Below are 16,810 nucleotides of genomic sequence, written 5' to 3' on the forward strand. Positions count from 1 at the left end.
GAACGGTTACTCATGCAGTGTGGGTAGGGATTTGTTGGGAGGTCTGTTTAGGAGACCATTACTAAATCACAGGTGGCACAGTGTTTTGATGTTAGAAATCCTTCTGATATGGCAGAAAGGCTTCGCAGAAAGAGGGGGGGTCAAAACTGCAGACACCACACATATGACTCCATACCTCAATAAACCTAAGGTGGATGTTGCATTAGTTCAGGAGACAAATGCTGCTTCTTGGGGGGTCAATAATTTTTCCAAATCTGGAGCTTGTACCTCTATTTCTATTCCTCAGTCTCTATGGAAGTGACCAGATTGGTTAAACGAGGCTTAGAGTTCAGGCCTCTTTACACGTTCTGTGATAGAGAGGGCTTGTGTAGGGTTGTGCAGGGGTTGTTGGCTTTGGCACACATTACGTTGGTCAATACATAGGGGTCAAACTTCGACCCTGCTCTTTTTTTTCTTATTTCTGTCACTGAAGTTAGGAACAGGCTGGTGACCTCTTCCCCTCGCTTTGTAATATGTGGAGAAACTTAGTGGTGCAAGCTGATCTGTACAGCATTGGCAGTGGATCCAGCCGACACACCCATCTATGGATCTATGGGACAAAGCGAACACAAGGAGATGATGGAGGGAGCGCTGAATCTTTTGAGACGCCCACCTCCGCCCACCTCCGCTCACAGTTCTCTTTGTGTTTGCTTTGTTCACCCTAAGTTGGCAGGGTATGCCCAGACTTGGGTCCCTTACTCACTTTGCCACTGGATTCAAGCTAGCCTGGCTGATGAGGGGTGTTACCCCAAAACCGATCCCAGAATGCTTGTTTCCAGTCCAGGGAACACGTGGCTTTGCAGTTCGGGCTGGACTGTTCCCATGAAGCACAGGGTCAAGACTGATTTGCATAGGGCTGGGTCCGAACTGGGATGGCGAAGTGAGCTAAAGAATGATGATGGATTCAGTCCAGATCTGTGACTTGGGGGAGGTTGTCTTAAAAGTTTCAGCACTCTGTCCATCATCTCCATGTGTTTGCCTCCTTATCGTGCAGCACCATGGACCAGGCGTCACAATTCTAGATCTCCATTTCTGTGCTTCACCCATGAACAGCAATCATGTGCTACACTAGGATCACATGCACACATACAACACACACTCTGGATGTTAGCGCAAAGTACTGGGTAAGTACACAGAAGAGAAACTTTACATGGGTGTGCCAAAAGGCCTTTGAAGGAAATCTGCCTTCTCTGTGTGATCACCCCAGATTTTTCACCTTTTGCCGGACACTATATCTTTGCTGGCCTTAGAACTCTGTGCAAAATACCCCAGCTAACCAGTATGCGCCCCCTTTAACCATAGTTAAATTGGCTTACTTCTGATTAAGACATTCAACATGCCTATAAGACGCTAGTGTATGGTGTAAAAAATTACACCCAGGGCCTGAAAGGTAGATGCCATATTGGACTGTAGCACCCATTGTGCCATCTACTAAAGTGGCACTAAACATGGCTACAGACCTATGCCGGTTAGCCTGACTGCTGCACTGTAAACCTGCAGTACGACATGTTGTTTTGACATCACAGTGTCCAATCCTGCTTGACAGGTCTGTTGTGCCATGTGTAACACTTGGAGTACACTTCAGTGTGAGAAATGTGGATGCCAAGACCATTTTTGTGGAGCCCCTGCTTGGTTGCTGAAGACCCCTGCTTTTGTCCTACCAGACTTCTGTCTTTAGGTTTGTTGTGGGTTTAGTGTCTGCTTCAAACTGGATTTTAGTGCTAGATGTGGGAAGACACTAGATTTGCCAGAGTACATTCCCCATTCACACCCCTAGCCTCAGGGCCCAGGGTTATGCTGAAGACTATCGGCATCTTGAAAATGCCCTGACACATGGCATTTTGGGCCTAATTATACTAAGGCCTACATGAGACACTTAACGTGGATAGGGTTGACCATGGGATGATTTCAAAACAAATCACACTAAGATTTTAGTTTTCTTGTTATTTGTTTGTTGTGAATCTCAATAACACCCCAACACACCGTGGACACTGCAATTCACTTTCAAGTTGTCACCCCCGTGGGAAGTGGACTGTGTTTCAGTACAACACAGCAAGCGTGTGCAGCACACCCACTGTCGCTTGGGAACAACCTACTTTAGATCGTGCATGCGCTGTTGCTTGGCCATGACCTATAAAACAAAAACGAGAGAAACCCTTCAGATACAAACGGAACTGGGTTTTAGTACCTAATAACAAGAAAATGTTCCTTATGTTGTTCTTTCTTCACTCACTGCCTCTTTCAACAACATACTCCTTCACCCATACACACCACACAGACTATAGTTTTTTTGGGGGGTAAAAATATCAACTCTTTTATTGAAATTGTTTATACAAACGCCTTTTAAAAATCAAAATCAATACATAAAATATCGTTAGAGGAGGACACAATTCTGTTTTTATCAACTCTCTCTCATAAGCATTTATCTAGGTAACATTTTTCAATGAGCACGTATATTTAAAATTCAAGTACACACAATTCTATATAGTGTCCTATTCGAAGGTTTCAGTGTTGGCAATCATGTACCAATGAAACATATATGTTAATGTCTCTTATGTGTACATGCATACAAAGTATACAGGTTAAGAGAGGATTTAATAAAAACAATACTATATAAAAATCAATTGTACTAGGTTTCTTAAATATAATACACAAACAGTTACGAAAGACTTTATAAAAACAATACTATATAAAAAGAACAGTTGTCGACGCGGCATTTCGGTGGGTTGAAAATGATTGACACCACCTTCTTCAGGACAGACTCGTCAATTAAAAACAGTATTGTTGACTCTAAGAATAGAAAATAAAGATAGAAAACAATGCATGTATGAATATTTAATGAAGGAGGAATTCTATCATTACTCATAACAAGACAATCATACACTCCCGCGATCATATTAGGCAATTACTTACTCAAGGAATTTTTTATCCTAATTTAATTGTAAAGTTCATCTCATATGGTTCTTCACATCGATACAACACGATTCATATGTAATCCGGGATTCTCCTCCTATGGTGCTGACAATCTGCAAAGTTACAGATTTAATTAATAACCTCTTAAATTCAAGGCCAATGACCACTATAATTAATTAGTGACAACTAAATTTACTTAAAACTTGATTATTTTAATTTTGTATTAAAGTTAATCTCATATGGTTCTTCACACCGGTTCAGGTCGCTCCAAATGCGATTGGGGGTTCTCCTCCTAAAGTGCTGACAATCTACAAAGTTATAGATTTAATTAATAACCTCTTAACTACAAGGCCTATGGGCACTATAATTAATTAGTGGCAAATAACTTTGCTCACCCTTAGGTTCAGGATAGTGTGGCTTATTCCTGGAATCCGAAGGGTATAGTGAGGCTATGGCCTTCTTTGTAATTTATCATTCTGGCGTGAGACTCATTGGTTCCTCTGCCCACTTGCCTCTCTTTCCTTTGTAGGTTCTTAATCACTGTGGCTATTAAAATACATCAGAAAGAAAGAGTTTTTTAGCGCTGTGTTCTTATCTATCCTATCTTCACTACAGGGGTCAAAGGTAAATAGATCAGGACACCAACAAGCAATATAACCTTACATGCCCTCACGTTGAAATGAGGCATTTTATTAATCTACAGGCAATATAAGTCTCGTCTTAAATTAAATTTGCAGACCACTGACTTGGTTTTTATATATAGCTCTCCATCTTCGTGAATTCAATATTATAGACTCACCGCGCACGGTTGAATACGTGTCGTCCGGTCAAACGATCCCCCGCCTAGTGATATTGGGCGGTTGGGTAAGGAGCCATATATATAGGCTGAATATGTGAAGTAATGTTTTAATTAATTCCACCTTCTCGTCGCAGTCTTAATTTTTTTTATTTGATTTACTTCCGGGTCATACATCCCATGTGTCTCCTACTATAAAGGCTTTCTATGCATGGCGGCCATCTTTAAATTTTCGCAACCAATGGGGTAACCCAGTATCCCTCAGAACCTGGGCAATCTTATATCAAAAACACAATGGTTCTGTCGGGTAAAAAATATCTTACTAAATATACAGCATAAGTCATACGTTATTCAAGAAACCTCACAGTGAGTCACAGGTAACACAAAAAGCAAAGACAGAAAAACCAAATTTTAGTTTTTATATAAATTAAATCATTTATATATATCCAACAATTATTTGGAAAGGCCATCACAATACATAGTAATAATAATTAGTGACAATGTGACTATTAGTGCTCAGTGAAAAAGTGCATAACATGTACAGTGTAATTTAAAAGATCAAAATTGGCATTGGCCAGAGAGCAAGGGTTTATAGTAGTCTTGCGAACTACAATAATTCAGTTTTACGCAAACTCTAATTGCTGGTCCAGGGAGTAATGTCGACGTTTCAACCCTTTTTACTGCACTACTATCAAGTCGGTGCGGGTCTTCATCAGAACAAGAACAACGTGATGATGGCCTGTAAAAAGTGAATTGACTAGAATCAGATGTGTCACGAGGAACTAGGACTCACATGTCGGTAAGGTGGCATGACACTCACCTATGATATGGGGCGAGGTTTCAATCCTTCAGAGGTTAACAGCTCTTGGTTAAGATCACAAGATCGGGTAAGTCCGAATATATCTGTGATCGAGTAGAAAGTGAGTTAAAACTAATTCTAGTTAAACTCACGAAAGACTACACTATTTACATTTCAATGGCTCTAGTGGCAAATATAGCTCACCTTCGTCCAGTACGTCGTGATTATTACTAGGTCACGGGGACATCATTACGTCTGATGTTTATCAGGAAATGATTCAAAAAGGTCCAAAACGATCCAATCTGTAAATGATTGAATTAAAATTAAGGATGTTTAAGTATTCTGATTAGTTACGTTTTATACCCAGTGATTCCCTACTTATATGTGCCAAACTTAGATCGTATCAGTGAATAATGTGGCCAATCTGCTCACCTATTTGGAATTAGTTGAGACGGTATGGCGTCACTCAAACCGATACTCTACGTGATCTGTTAAACATGGAGAAATTTAAGTTAAAATTGGGCTATTTCGGCGTGCAGCGGATAGCGCCAAGCAGAGTTCCACCCACATTGAAGGATTACCTTGCTCAAAGAATTTCGAAGACGGCAGGTGAAAGTCCTAGCTCGTCAGCAGCCATAGAAAGCCGCGTTCGAAATGGGCTTGCTCATATACCCAGTACGCATGCGCCTATGCGTCAGTTGCACGTTGCCAAGCAACCATCAACGTCCGAAGGCGTCCTACGTGGAAAACGTTGCCTGGCAATGAATATGCCATGTAATCCGCTTGACGCGGAAAGGCAATACAGTCTGCTACAATAATTATTTCAATCACTCGGTTAAAGAGTCATGATTTTTATGTACTCCAGAATAATTCCAAGACGTGTGTATTAATATACGGTTGTTAGTGTATAATAAAGCGAGTATCAAGACTTTCGGCACTCGACAGGGCGTCCATCACTTGTTTCCTCTATTTGGCAGGAAACTCCTACATTTGGACGATGTAAAATATAGTTCATACAGATTGCCATGTAATCCGCCTGATGCAGGGAGGCCAATGCAGTCTGCCACAATTATTAGTTCAATCACTCAGCTAAGGAGTAATGACTTTTATGTATTCCAGAATACCAAGCCGTGTATAGTAATGTACAGTTGTTAATGTATGTTGTAACGACTATCAAAACTTTCGACACTTGCCAGGACATCATTCACTTATTTCCTCTATTAAGCGGAAGACTCATAAATTTGGATATTGTAAAATATCGTTCCTGCAATGGAATTTGCCACACATTTACTCGCACATTTAGAAAGACCCCATCAAATCTGGACTTTTTTGCACTTATATCGTATTATGGAGCAGTCATAAGTTTCCCCATATAGTATCACAACTGAACGGAAATTACCATGTATTTACTCTCAGGTTTCAAAAACTCGACTAAGTCAAGACATTAATACATATTTATGTGATACCAAATTCGTACACTCCAGCAGTTCAGTTAGAATATGCTCCATAAGGATAAACATTCGGTATGTTTGGTGTCAAATCTCTTCTATTACAACACATTTTGTGGCTTCTAGATCGTACATTTAAGAAAACCTCCATACCCCAAAGGGGTAAGGCACAGTGGATAACATACAATTGGGAATTCATACAGTTCTAAGGAAATCCCTATCCGCATTGGCAGGTTTAAAGCTGTCCCATTTGTCTTGTTGTCTCCTCCATCTCATTTAACCCATGCTGTATTGAGTCAAGCAGATGGATCCATCTGGATTCTTTGTAATTCATGCTCCTTGTAACTGAGCCTCCTCTTGCGCTAGGGACAATCCTCTCTAGTACCCACCATGTAAGATTATTTGGGGCATGCTGGTGTGTCATATAGTGTTCAACTAAGGGTGCCCCTTGTACCTTACATCTTATCCTGCTCATATGCTGTAGAATCCTCACTTTGGCTTTCTGGGTAGTTTGTCCAACGTATATAAAGCCCCAGGGACATTGAATGGCATATATAACATTCGTACTATTGCAATTGGTAAAGTGTGGAAGTGTATATGTTTTGTTGGCATGTTCAAATTAAGTGCCCTCGTGACATAAGTCACAGGCCTTACACTGTCCACACTTATGATGTCCAGTGATTTGAGGGAGACCAAAATGACTTCTAAGGTCAAATGATTTGGATTCTTCAAAGTATGCACTGACAACTGTATCTTTTATGTTTTTGCCCCTCTTAAAGGCGAAGATAGGGTCCTGCGTAGTCTGTAATTCACCGGCAACCAGATTCCAGTATTTCTTCACAATTCTTTTTATTTCGTTACTCCTGGTGTTAAATGTAGTTACACAGACCATTTTGTCTGTCTCCTTGAGTCTCTGATTTGTTTCCAAAAGTTGTTCACGCGGGCAGTACCATGCACGTTTTTTTGCTCGTTTCAACAGACCGGTGGGATAACCTCTCTCCTTGAGGCGGATAGTAAGTATCTCGGATTCCCTGAAATAGTCAGTCCTCCTCGAACAATTCCTTCTTAGTCTGAGGTATTGCCCGTAGGGGAGGTTATGCCTCAGGCTGCGTGGATGATACTTCAACAATGAATTTCTCTCCATCGGTTTGCGATATAAGTCGCTATATAGAAGTCCATCTTCTACTCGGAAGGTCACATCCAGAAAATCTATGGCCTCGTTATTACTGGTCATAGTAAACTGAATATTGTTGGATCTCGTGTTCAGCCAAGCAAAGAATTCTTTCAATTAATCACTATTTCCAGACCAAACCATTATGACGTCGTCGATATATCTTTTCCATACCGCAATCAAATTGAGGTATGGGTTGGCATGGTTATACAGATGTTCCTCCTCGTAATAATCCATGTAGATATTCGCCAGGCTCGGCGCATAAGTTGCGCCCATGGCTACTCCTTTGCATTGGAAATAGAACTGTTTCTTAAATACAAAGTAGTTCTTGTTCATGGCAATCTCTAGTAAGGAGATTAGGAAGTCAGTGGGGATCCAATGAGGCCTTGATCTTGTATCCAAAGTAGTTCTAATGACTTCCAGTGCAGTATCTTGAGGAATTGAGGTGTATAACGAGGACACATCCAACGTCACTAAGATTTGGGTTTGCATATCAAATGTCTGGCCTTCTAATAGTTGTATAATATGCATAGTATCCCTCACAAATGATTTGGTCTTGGGAACAAAAGGTTGCAGAAAATGGTCTATGAATTGGTTAAGTGGTTCCAAAATAGACCCGCAACCAGATACGATGGGTCTTCCGGGTGGCTTATCAATACGCTTGTGAATCTTCGGCAACGTGTATATTGTGGGAGTCCTGGGTTCCTTTTTGTTTAGAAATTTGTACTCAGATTGGCTCAAGAATCCTTCAGACAAACCCCTCTTGGTGACTCTCTCTATCAAGGATGTGAGAACAGGAGTAGGGTCCCTTTGGGTCGGTTGGTAACTATCACGCATTCAGAGTTGTAGTTCCAGTTCTTCTACATAGTCCTTGGTGTTTTGTAACACTACTGCACCCCCTTTATCCGCTGCCTTGATCACGATTGATATATCTTGACCCAGAGCGTGCAGTGCCAATTTCTCTTCCTTCGTGATGTTATACTTTATATATTTCCTTTCGTCAAGAATTTGCATCGTTTCTTGAAGTACGATCTTTTCGTACGCCAATATCCTCTCGCTCATCATGTATGCCCCTGGTGTGAATGTCAAAGGGGGTCTAAAACAAGTAGCTGCCGGAGTTGGATTGTAGATGTTTTTGCTAAAGTAATACTTTAATCTGATCTTTCGAAAGAAACGCTGAAGTTCAATTTTTATTTGGAATGAGTCAGGAATCACTGTAGGTATAAAAGAGAGTCCCTTCGAAAGTACATCTCTCTCTGAACTGGACATCACGTGGTCAGATAAGTTGACTATAGGATCCACTGTATTCATGTTGTTAGTATTCTGATCATCAGTCAGATGCATCACACTTGATGGTTCTGTGAGAACAGTGCATAGTGGGAGAACAGCCAATTGATTTGGTATATTTTGCATGTCACTACAGGGAAGAAGTGGGGTATTATGGTGAAGTTGGATATCTACCATCTGTATGTCTGCCTCCTTGTAGAGATCTCCCCACGTACTCATGACGTTGCTTGCTCGGTATTCCTGCCCCTGCCCCATCCTCCCCGTCTCTCCCAGTTCTGTGATCTCCCTCGCCCTCTGTTGTATGGACGATATCCCTCTCCTAAAAAATGCGCACCCTGATTGGACTGGTGACTAGTAGAAGGTCTATCGGAGTCAGAATCTGTTCCGCTGCCCGCGGAAGAGTTGGAGAAGGTGTAAAATCTTCTTGTGCCCTGTCTGCTCTTGTTAGTAAAGAAGCCCTGGCTATCCTGTTGATAATAGTCTTCTGAAAGGTAGGGATATGTAATATTCTTATCGTAATTTCTCAAATCCCTTGATAATTTATCAAGTTTCCTATTTAGAGTAATAGTGTTAAATTCTGTAAGGGTCTTCTCAGCTCGTTCTAGAGCTTGCCTGGCGTTGGTAAGTGAGGTATCGTCTAGGATCTCTCTTTAAATCCGCTATCTCCTGCGCACGTTTTTTCACATTTTCTCTTACTGTTTCTACTCCCAAAACCATCCAAAGCCTAGAACAGTTATTTGCTATATAGCAGAACCCTTCTCTAAATTTTGGGACATCTATGAATATTGCAGGTCCAATGCGAATTTGTAGGCCCTTGGGAATTATGTTTGACTGCAAATACTTGGTAAGTACATGTCCATGAAGACGTGATCTGATTAATTTATTTTCCAGTCTTTCAATCTTAGCTAATTTCTCATTCAAACTTATGTCCACTGTCCCTCTATCAGAGCCTAATAGGAAGTTAGAGGCACCTTGATCATGGATCAATTTAGTAATATAATCCTCGCTATTTTTTACCCGACAGAACCATGGCCATCTTTAAATGTCATCTTTCACAGGTAGTATTGGAACAAATGTACTATAAATATTTTAAGAGATCTATTTAGCTTCATGTCATGATTTCTTAGCGCATGATAATATTTTAATTCGTACCAGTAACGTATAGTAGCGTCTATCTAGATAGGACTAGATCCTTTATTGGTTCAACTCGTCGTAAAGTAAATATATTTCAATTACAACAAAGGCTTTACAGATGGCTACAACGAGGAATAGAACCAATATCGCCCAAAACACTGTCCCAAGTACTTTGTAAGGGGTACTTTACAGTAGTATTTACGATCTCTAAAGGGCTGGTAGCGGACCCTGAAATCCAATTTAACGCCACAGAGTGGCGGACATCTTTATAGTAGATCCCATACATATATGTCTCTTATTTTCAGTAAACTAAATTCAAGAGAATCACATACACCAATACTTATACAGTTTGCTGTGATTGCTAAAAAAGGAAAAGATTCTCAGTGTTAATGGATTCCCAATATTATCAACTCTCCTTTCGCAGTCATTTTTTATCAAGTATCTATCTTAAGATTCTTTCCCATTCCTCTCTATTATTAAGTCCATAAATATGTCTTAAATTTACTCAAGAATTCTTCTCTGCACTTTTGTTTTTAATCAAGGTCGCCTCCTCTAGAGGTTCCTCCAATTTTTTCCAATATACACCACTTGATGTCTCCCACTTTATGGTTACAGGTAGCCCAATGTTCTGTTAAGGGGGCATTCATTTTGGCTGTACGCAATGCAGACCTGTGCTCGCTAATGCTTATCCGTACTTCTCTGGAGGTTTCACCCAGGTATCCTTTATTACAGGGGTGTATGATTAGATATATTAAGTTTTGTGTCTTACAATTAAGCATGCAATTGAAAGTATGTTTAATACCATCCAATATAATTCCCTTGCCTTTTATGATGAAGCTACAATTTGTAGAGGCGCAACAGGGATAAGTTCCCTCCACTTTTTTGTTTACATCTATACTTCTCTGTTGAGCCTGTTTAGGTTCTCTATATGTCTGCACCACACTGTTTCTTATGGTTTTATTCCTGAGATAGGAAAAAAGTTTTTCTAGCTCTTCTAGATCCTTTTCTGGCAGTAGTCACCAGTTTCTATTAATTAATTTTTTATTTTGTTACTAATATTAGAAAAATTCATTGCACACACCATTTTGTCACTATTTCTATTCTTCTCTTTGTCAGTAGTAAAAAGGAGTTCCCTGTTAAAATATTTCGCTCTTTTTTTAAGCCTGTTTAATTTTTTTTGGGGGGGTAGCCTCAATCACTTAATTTATCTTTCAGCATTTTAGCGTGGACCTCGAAGTCACCTCTATTGGTACAGTTTCTCCTCAAACGGAGAATCTGGCCATAGGGTATATTGTCTTTTTTGCATCTTGGATGATTACATTCATAGTAAAGAATCGTATTTCTGTCCGTGGGCACGGTATACAGTTCTACCTCCAAACCACCTTCTTTTGCTATAATTTTAATATCCAAGAAGTCACAGAACTCCTGACTCATGGTGAATGTAAATTTTAAATTTGGATCTCCACAATTCAACCAACTTATGAAGCTATCTAGACTGTCTTTGTCGTCTTCCCAAATGAAGAACACGTCATCTATGAAGCGTGACCAGTTTGATATATTCTCATAGAAGGGTGCTACTTCATTATAAATATGTTTCTCTTCGAACGCTCTTACATATAGACATGCCAGACTGGGAGCGCATGTGGCTCCCATGCTGGTCCCCTTAATTTGACAAAATAAATCCTAATTTAAAAAAAATATTCTTTTTAAAATCAATTCAGTAAATTCAATGATTAGAAGGGCTCTTTCAGTTAGATCCCCATTCTCATCCTGAAATAAATCCTTGATTGTTTCCACAGTGGCAGTGTGCGGAATATTTTTGTATAGTGCCTCAATGTCTAATGAGTTACAACAAACAAATGATGGACGGAATGCTGACAATGCAGACATTCTCCCCCAGTCAAGAGATCTGGGTTAAATCCATCGTTCTTTAGCCCACTACGCCACCCCAGTTTAGACATGGCCATATGCAAATCAGTCTTGACCCTGTGCCTCATGGGAACAGTCCAGCCCGAACTGCCAAGCCATGTCTTCCCTGGACCGGAATCAAGCATCCTAGGACCGGTTTCTGGCTATCAGCCGTCATCAGCCAGGATAGCTTGACTCCAGTGGCGTAGTGAGCCCGGGTCCCACGTCTGGGAATACCCATCCCACTTAGGGCGAAAAGCGTTACAACAAACAAATGATGGACGGAATGCTGACAATGCATTTGTCACCCCGAGTGGGAAGGGTATGCCCAGACGTGGGTCCCGTGCTCTCCATGCCACTGGAATCAAGCTATCCTGGCTGAAGAGGGGTGAAACCCCGAAACCGGTCCTAGGATGCTTGTTTCCAGTCCAGGTAACAATGCTACCTACCGCCTTTGTCACCCAGTTTTATTGTGATACTAACACATCTTTTTAAGTTCTTTAAGGCGGTGCAGAGATCCTGTGATAGATTGTTATTGTGATGAAGCCCTTTCTTAATGAGTAAATCTTCTAGGCCCTTCTCTACAACTCTTTCAAAAATCCCAACCCCTTTATCAACCATATGACGGGAGGGAGTCCAGGTTGAGGTTGGTTTTATTGGTTTTAGGCCTGAACAGTTTTCTTTTTGGATAGGGTCTTTATTAGAAAAAAATCTTCCTCAATCTAATTTTCCTACACAGACTTTTTACCTCCTTTTCTATTTCGAAACTATTTGTAGGGGTTTTGAGAGCAAAACCTAACCCTTTTTCCAGCACGAACGCTTCTTCCTTAGTTAAAATTCTAGTAGACAAGTTTGTTACAGGCTCTTTTTTACTCATTGTTCCCACATTTTTTGACTCCTGGTTCTCATATTGATTTCTGTATGGTGCTTGTGGTTGGAAGTTCCTATGGCATCAAAATGGAAAAAGCTCTTAAAAAATGGGCTTTAAGCCCGCCCATTACTTACCATTGCTGGCATCCTTATCACTCTTCTGTGCCGCCTTCTAATTCTGCAGCACTTGCATAACTTCCTTATGTTTTAATAGAGCATGGCTGAAGAACAAATTGATTTAATTTAATTAGTGTCTGACCACTGATTCCGCTGTAAATTGAGGTACTATTTATTTTTTGTGCATTTTTATATACTGCGATTTGACCAGAAAGTTGTAGCCGATTTATACAACCACCAGTTATATTACACAAGCTCACAATCATTTGTTTATGCCGGGAGATTACGTGATTTGCTCAGAAGCAGAGGATGTAGAGGTGACATTGCTTGTTTTTTTCAAATGTAGTCCTCCAATGTGGGTGGGCTTCAGGGGGGGCTGTTTACTGCCAGCAGCCGTAAACAAGTTACCTGTGTACTTTTACTGTTCCCATTACCAGGGTCGAAAGGGGACACAATATAGGCCCGGCCACAAAAATAAAAGCGGCTCTGATTAGTGATCCAGGTAGCTAAAAAAGTGGCCCACGTTTGCAATTTAGACCAGTTTTAAATGAATATGACACGTTATTTCGCATGCCGTTATTTCGCATGCCATTACTTCGCATGCCATTACTACACGGTTATTACTTAGCAATAACTGTTACTACGCAGGTTTTTAGTTCGCATACAATTACATTGAAACACCACTACACTACCCTAAACCACTACCCCCTGCGCGAACATACGCATTTCCCCACTCCGGTCCCTACACTCATTCACTACCCTTCACAACCGCCCGACACTACTGTTAGACCTGGCACTATTGGCGTGGGTCTCCCTTCCATTTTTCGCTTTTGTCTCCTCTGTGTTGGCTGGTGTTAGATGCTCTGGGCGTTGTGCCACTGCCATTCAGTGCCGCAGCGCAAATGCTCCCTATTGCAAATTAACTGTATGAATTGGTATAATCCTAATTGACCCAAGGAACATGATAGGAAAGTCGAATTTAGTATGCCTGAGCTCCAAATATGAAAGTGCACCTTTTAGTGATGAATATTTTTATATTCTGTGTTTAAAACTCCCACTTTTGGGAAGTAGGTATTTTCTTGCCTAAACCTTCCCGTGTGCCCTGCTGTTATGTGTATTGGCTGTCTGGTTTTGGAGGGTCAGGGCAGGCTGAGACCGACCTGGATTAAATGGAGAGATCTGAAGTTGGAGTATGGGCAGGGGTGACCCTTTGACCTGAGCAGGGCTGTGCCTGGCAAAGTGAATGATAGTTCCACCTCCCACTGTGCGTCTGAGGGAAGACCCCTCTCCCTGAAAGGCAGGATGCCACCTCGTAAATAAGTGCTCCAGGACGACACCAAACTGGTTCTGGCTGGATTCAGTGATTTGTGACTTTTGGAGAACAAAAACTTTTGGGGTATAAAGATCTGTGCTAAAACCCCTACACGGTGTGTTACTTCTGGATGTCAAGACGAACCTCAGTCCGTGTAACTAGAGGGAAAGGACTTTGAAACTTTCATCCATCTTGCTAAAGCAACTACCCAAGGGCCTGATTTGAGCTTGCCTCCTGCTGAAGTCTCAGGGACATTCGACTTCACCCATCAGCCGTCCAGATTCCTATCTGAGGGGGATTCTACTCGCAGGTGAGGCCTCTGTTGAGAATTCCAGAGACTCTGGTTCTACTGCGGGGAACGCGGACTGAGAATCATCGCTATCGCTATTGTGGGCCGCTGCAGCTGAGGCGCTGTGCCGCTGAGTGCCCGCATTAGCTTTGCTACGAGAATCATCGCTATTGCTAGTGTGGGCCGCTGCAGCTGAAGAGCTGTGCTCCTGAGTGCCCACATTTGCTGTGCTTTCAGAATCATCGCTATCGTCATTGTGGGCCGCTGCAGCTGAGGAGCTGTGCCGCTGAGTTCCCCCATTTGCTGTGCTACGAGAATCCTCGCTATTGCTAGTGTGGGCCGCTGCAGCTGAAGAGCTGTGCCGCTGAGTGCCCGCATTTGCTGTGCTATGAGAATCATTGCTATCGCCATTGTGGGCCGCTGCAGCTGAGGAGCTGTGACGCTGAGTGCCCGCATTTGCTGTGCTACGAGAATCATCGCTATCGCGGGCCGCTGCAGCTGAGGAGCTGTGCCTCTGAGTGCCCGCATTTGCCGTCCTACGAGAATCATCGCTATCGCTATTGTGGGCCTCTGCAGCTGAGGAGCTGTGCCCCTGAGTGCCCGCATGTGCCGTCCTACGAGAATCATTGCAATCGCTAATGTGGGCTGCTGCAGCTGAGGAGCTGTGCCACTGAGTGCCCGCAGTAGCCACTGCTTCGAGGATCTTGTTATCACCTGCATGTGCCGCTGGGTGCCCGCCTTTAAGTCCCGTCCCAGGATTATCGTGAGTGCACACCGAGGGCCGCTACAGCTGGGAGCTGTGGCCGCTGCGAGTCCGCCTGTCATCACCGCGACTTCCTTGTGAGGCTGCGTGCTGTGCCCCTTTAAATCTTAGGTACATTGTGCATCACCGGGTCGCGTGGACCCCGGCCTCGAACTAAGTTTGTTCCACACGCTTTTTGAGTCCTCTATTGCTTTTGAAGCGAATCTGTAATTATGTGCATTGTTGTTTCTTGATCGCTTTTGAACCTTGTATTAAGCCTATATAAAGATACTTATTTTTCTATAGCTACTTGTGTGGTGTCTCTTTGTAGTGTCTTCACTGCGTCATTGTGTATGGTCATAAATGCTTCACACACTGCCTCTGAGCTAGGCCTATCTGCTCGTGCCACGTTGCCACAGGGTTGAGCAGGGGTTATCAAAGGTTGTAGCCCCCTTACTCTGACTTAGGAAGAAGGATCCCCATTTGGACCTCGGCGCCAGCCGCTACTAACTAGAGATCCCTATTTCTAACAGTACCATATACTAGGGACTTACAATGGTACACCAGTAGCCAATTAGGAAGGTGCCGGAGTTCTTACCATAGTCCAATTTAGGGAGAGATCACGGTGACTGGGGTCCTTATTAGCAGGATTCCAGTCAGACTAGTCATAAAAACAGAATGACACCAGCAAAAAGTGGGGGTAACCATAACAGCAGAGCCTACTTTCCTACAAAGATAATGGCTTGCACCATGGTTGACAACCTATAGTGGCGATAAACAGAACCTACAGGTGGATTTTCCATATCAGATCCTGTGGATTGACCCACAGGTACCATAGGGAATAACCTGTAACACTAGCCCTCTTTATAGGCCAAGCTTACAGGCAGGGCAGGGCACGCGCACGGTCGCTTGGCAACAACCTATTTTAGGTCAAACCTGCGCGCATGCTGTTGCTTGGCAATGACTTATTGTATCTAAAAAATGTATTTACATTCATTGTCATCCTTATCACTCTTCTTTGCTGCCTTCTAATTCGCAACCCTTGTGAGGCGTCACTCACTGCTTGACTTCCTTGTGTTTGTGTGGATCAGGGTCGAACTACAAATTGAAATAATTAGTGTCCGTCCACTGCTCCCATTGTAAATTGAGGTACTACTTTTTATTTATTTTTTAACTTATATAGCGCAACCTGACCAGAAAATATTAGGCGCGTTACATGAGCAACAGTTACATTAAAAAAGTTCACATACATTTTTTTTACGCTAGGAAATTTAAGTGATTTGCCTCAAATCAGAGGATGCTCAGGCGTCGGCGCGTGTTTTTTTCCAGCCGAAACCCTTGAATGTTGCAGTTGTTTTGCCACTGTGAGTGGGCTTCAGGCTTCTCGTGTACTTTCACTGTTCTCATTACTAGGGTCGGACTGGGACCAAAAATAGGCCTGGTCACAAAAATAAAAGTGGCCCTAATTAGTGATCCAGGTAGCTAAGAAATTGGCCCACATTTGCAATGTAGGGCAGTTTAGATCTGGTAAAGCACCCTGTATGGGTATTTTGTAAGGTATGAGGGACTGCATGCATTTGTCTTTGTTCCAGGCAATGCTTGTGGTAATATAAGGGAAGACATAAGAGAAAAAAAATTCCTGGGTTTAAAACAGATGCAAAATTAGCCAGAATGCGGCCCCCCAAAATTACCTGTCAGACCTGCCCATCGGACGCTGCCTGATTGCCCTACACCTGCCTATTACAAATCCAGTCATGGCGACTGTGTGGCACTCGTTGGAAGACACCTTGTTGTAGGACCAGCTGCATCTATGTGAGCTGGTCATTTCATGCGGTTAAAACTACCATCAAGAATGCCACCATTTGCATGCACCGCTATCTATCCCAGTCTACCCCACTCCAGTCTACCCCAATCTACTCCATTCCACTCTATCCCAATCTACCCCACCCCAATCTACCATAATCCACTCCACTATAATCTATTCC

General features: G+C 42.3%; 1 long non-coding RNA gene across 1 annotated transcript in view; it reads right to left on the reverse strand.

The window, feature by feature from the left end:
- Nucleotides 1–2,331: 2,331 nt before the first annotated feature.
- The window catches only part of LOC146822409 (uncharacterized), a 111,247-nt gene continuing 96,768 nt past the window's right edge, over nucleotides 2,332–16,810 (reverse strand). Inside the window, exon 4 of the long non-coding RNA XR_014962835.1 lies at nucleotides 2,332–2,829. This is a non-coding gene — a long non-coding RNA (uncharacterized LOC146822409). The remainder of the gene's footprint in view (nucleotides 2,830–16,810) is intronic.

Source organism: Triturus cristatus, chromosome 6 (assembly GCF_964204655.1).
Source record: "Triturus cristatus chromosome 6, aTriCri1.1, whole genome shotgun sequence".
In the NCBI taxonomy this organism is placed as follows: Eukaryota; Metazoa; Chordata; class Amphibia; order Caudata; family Salamandridae; genus Triturus; species Triturus cristatus.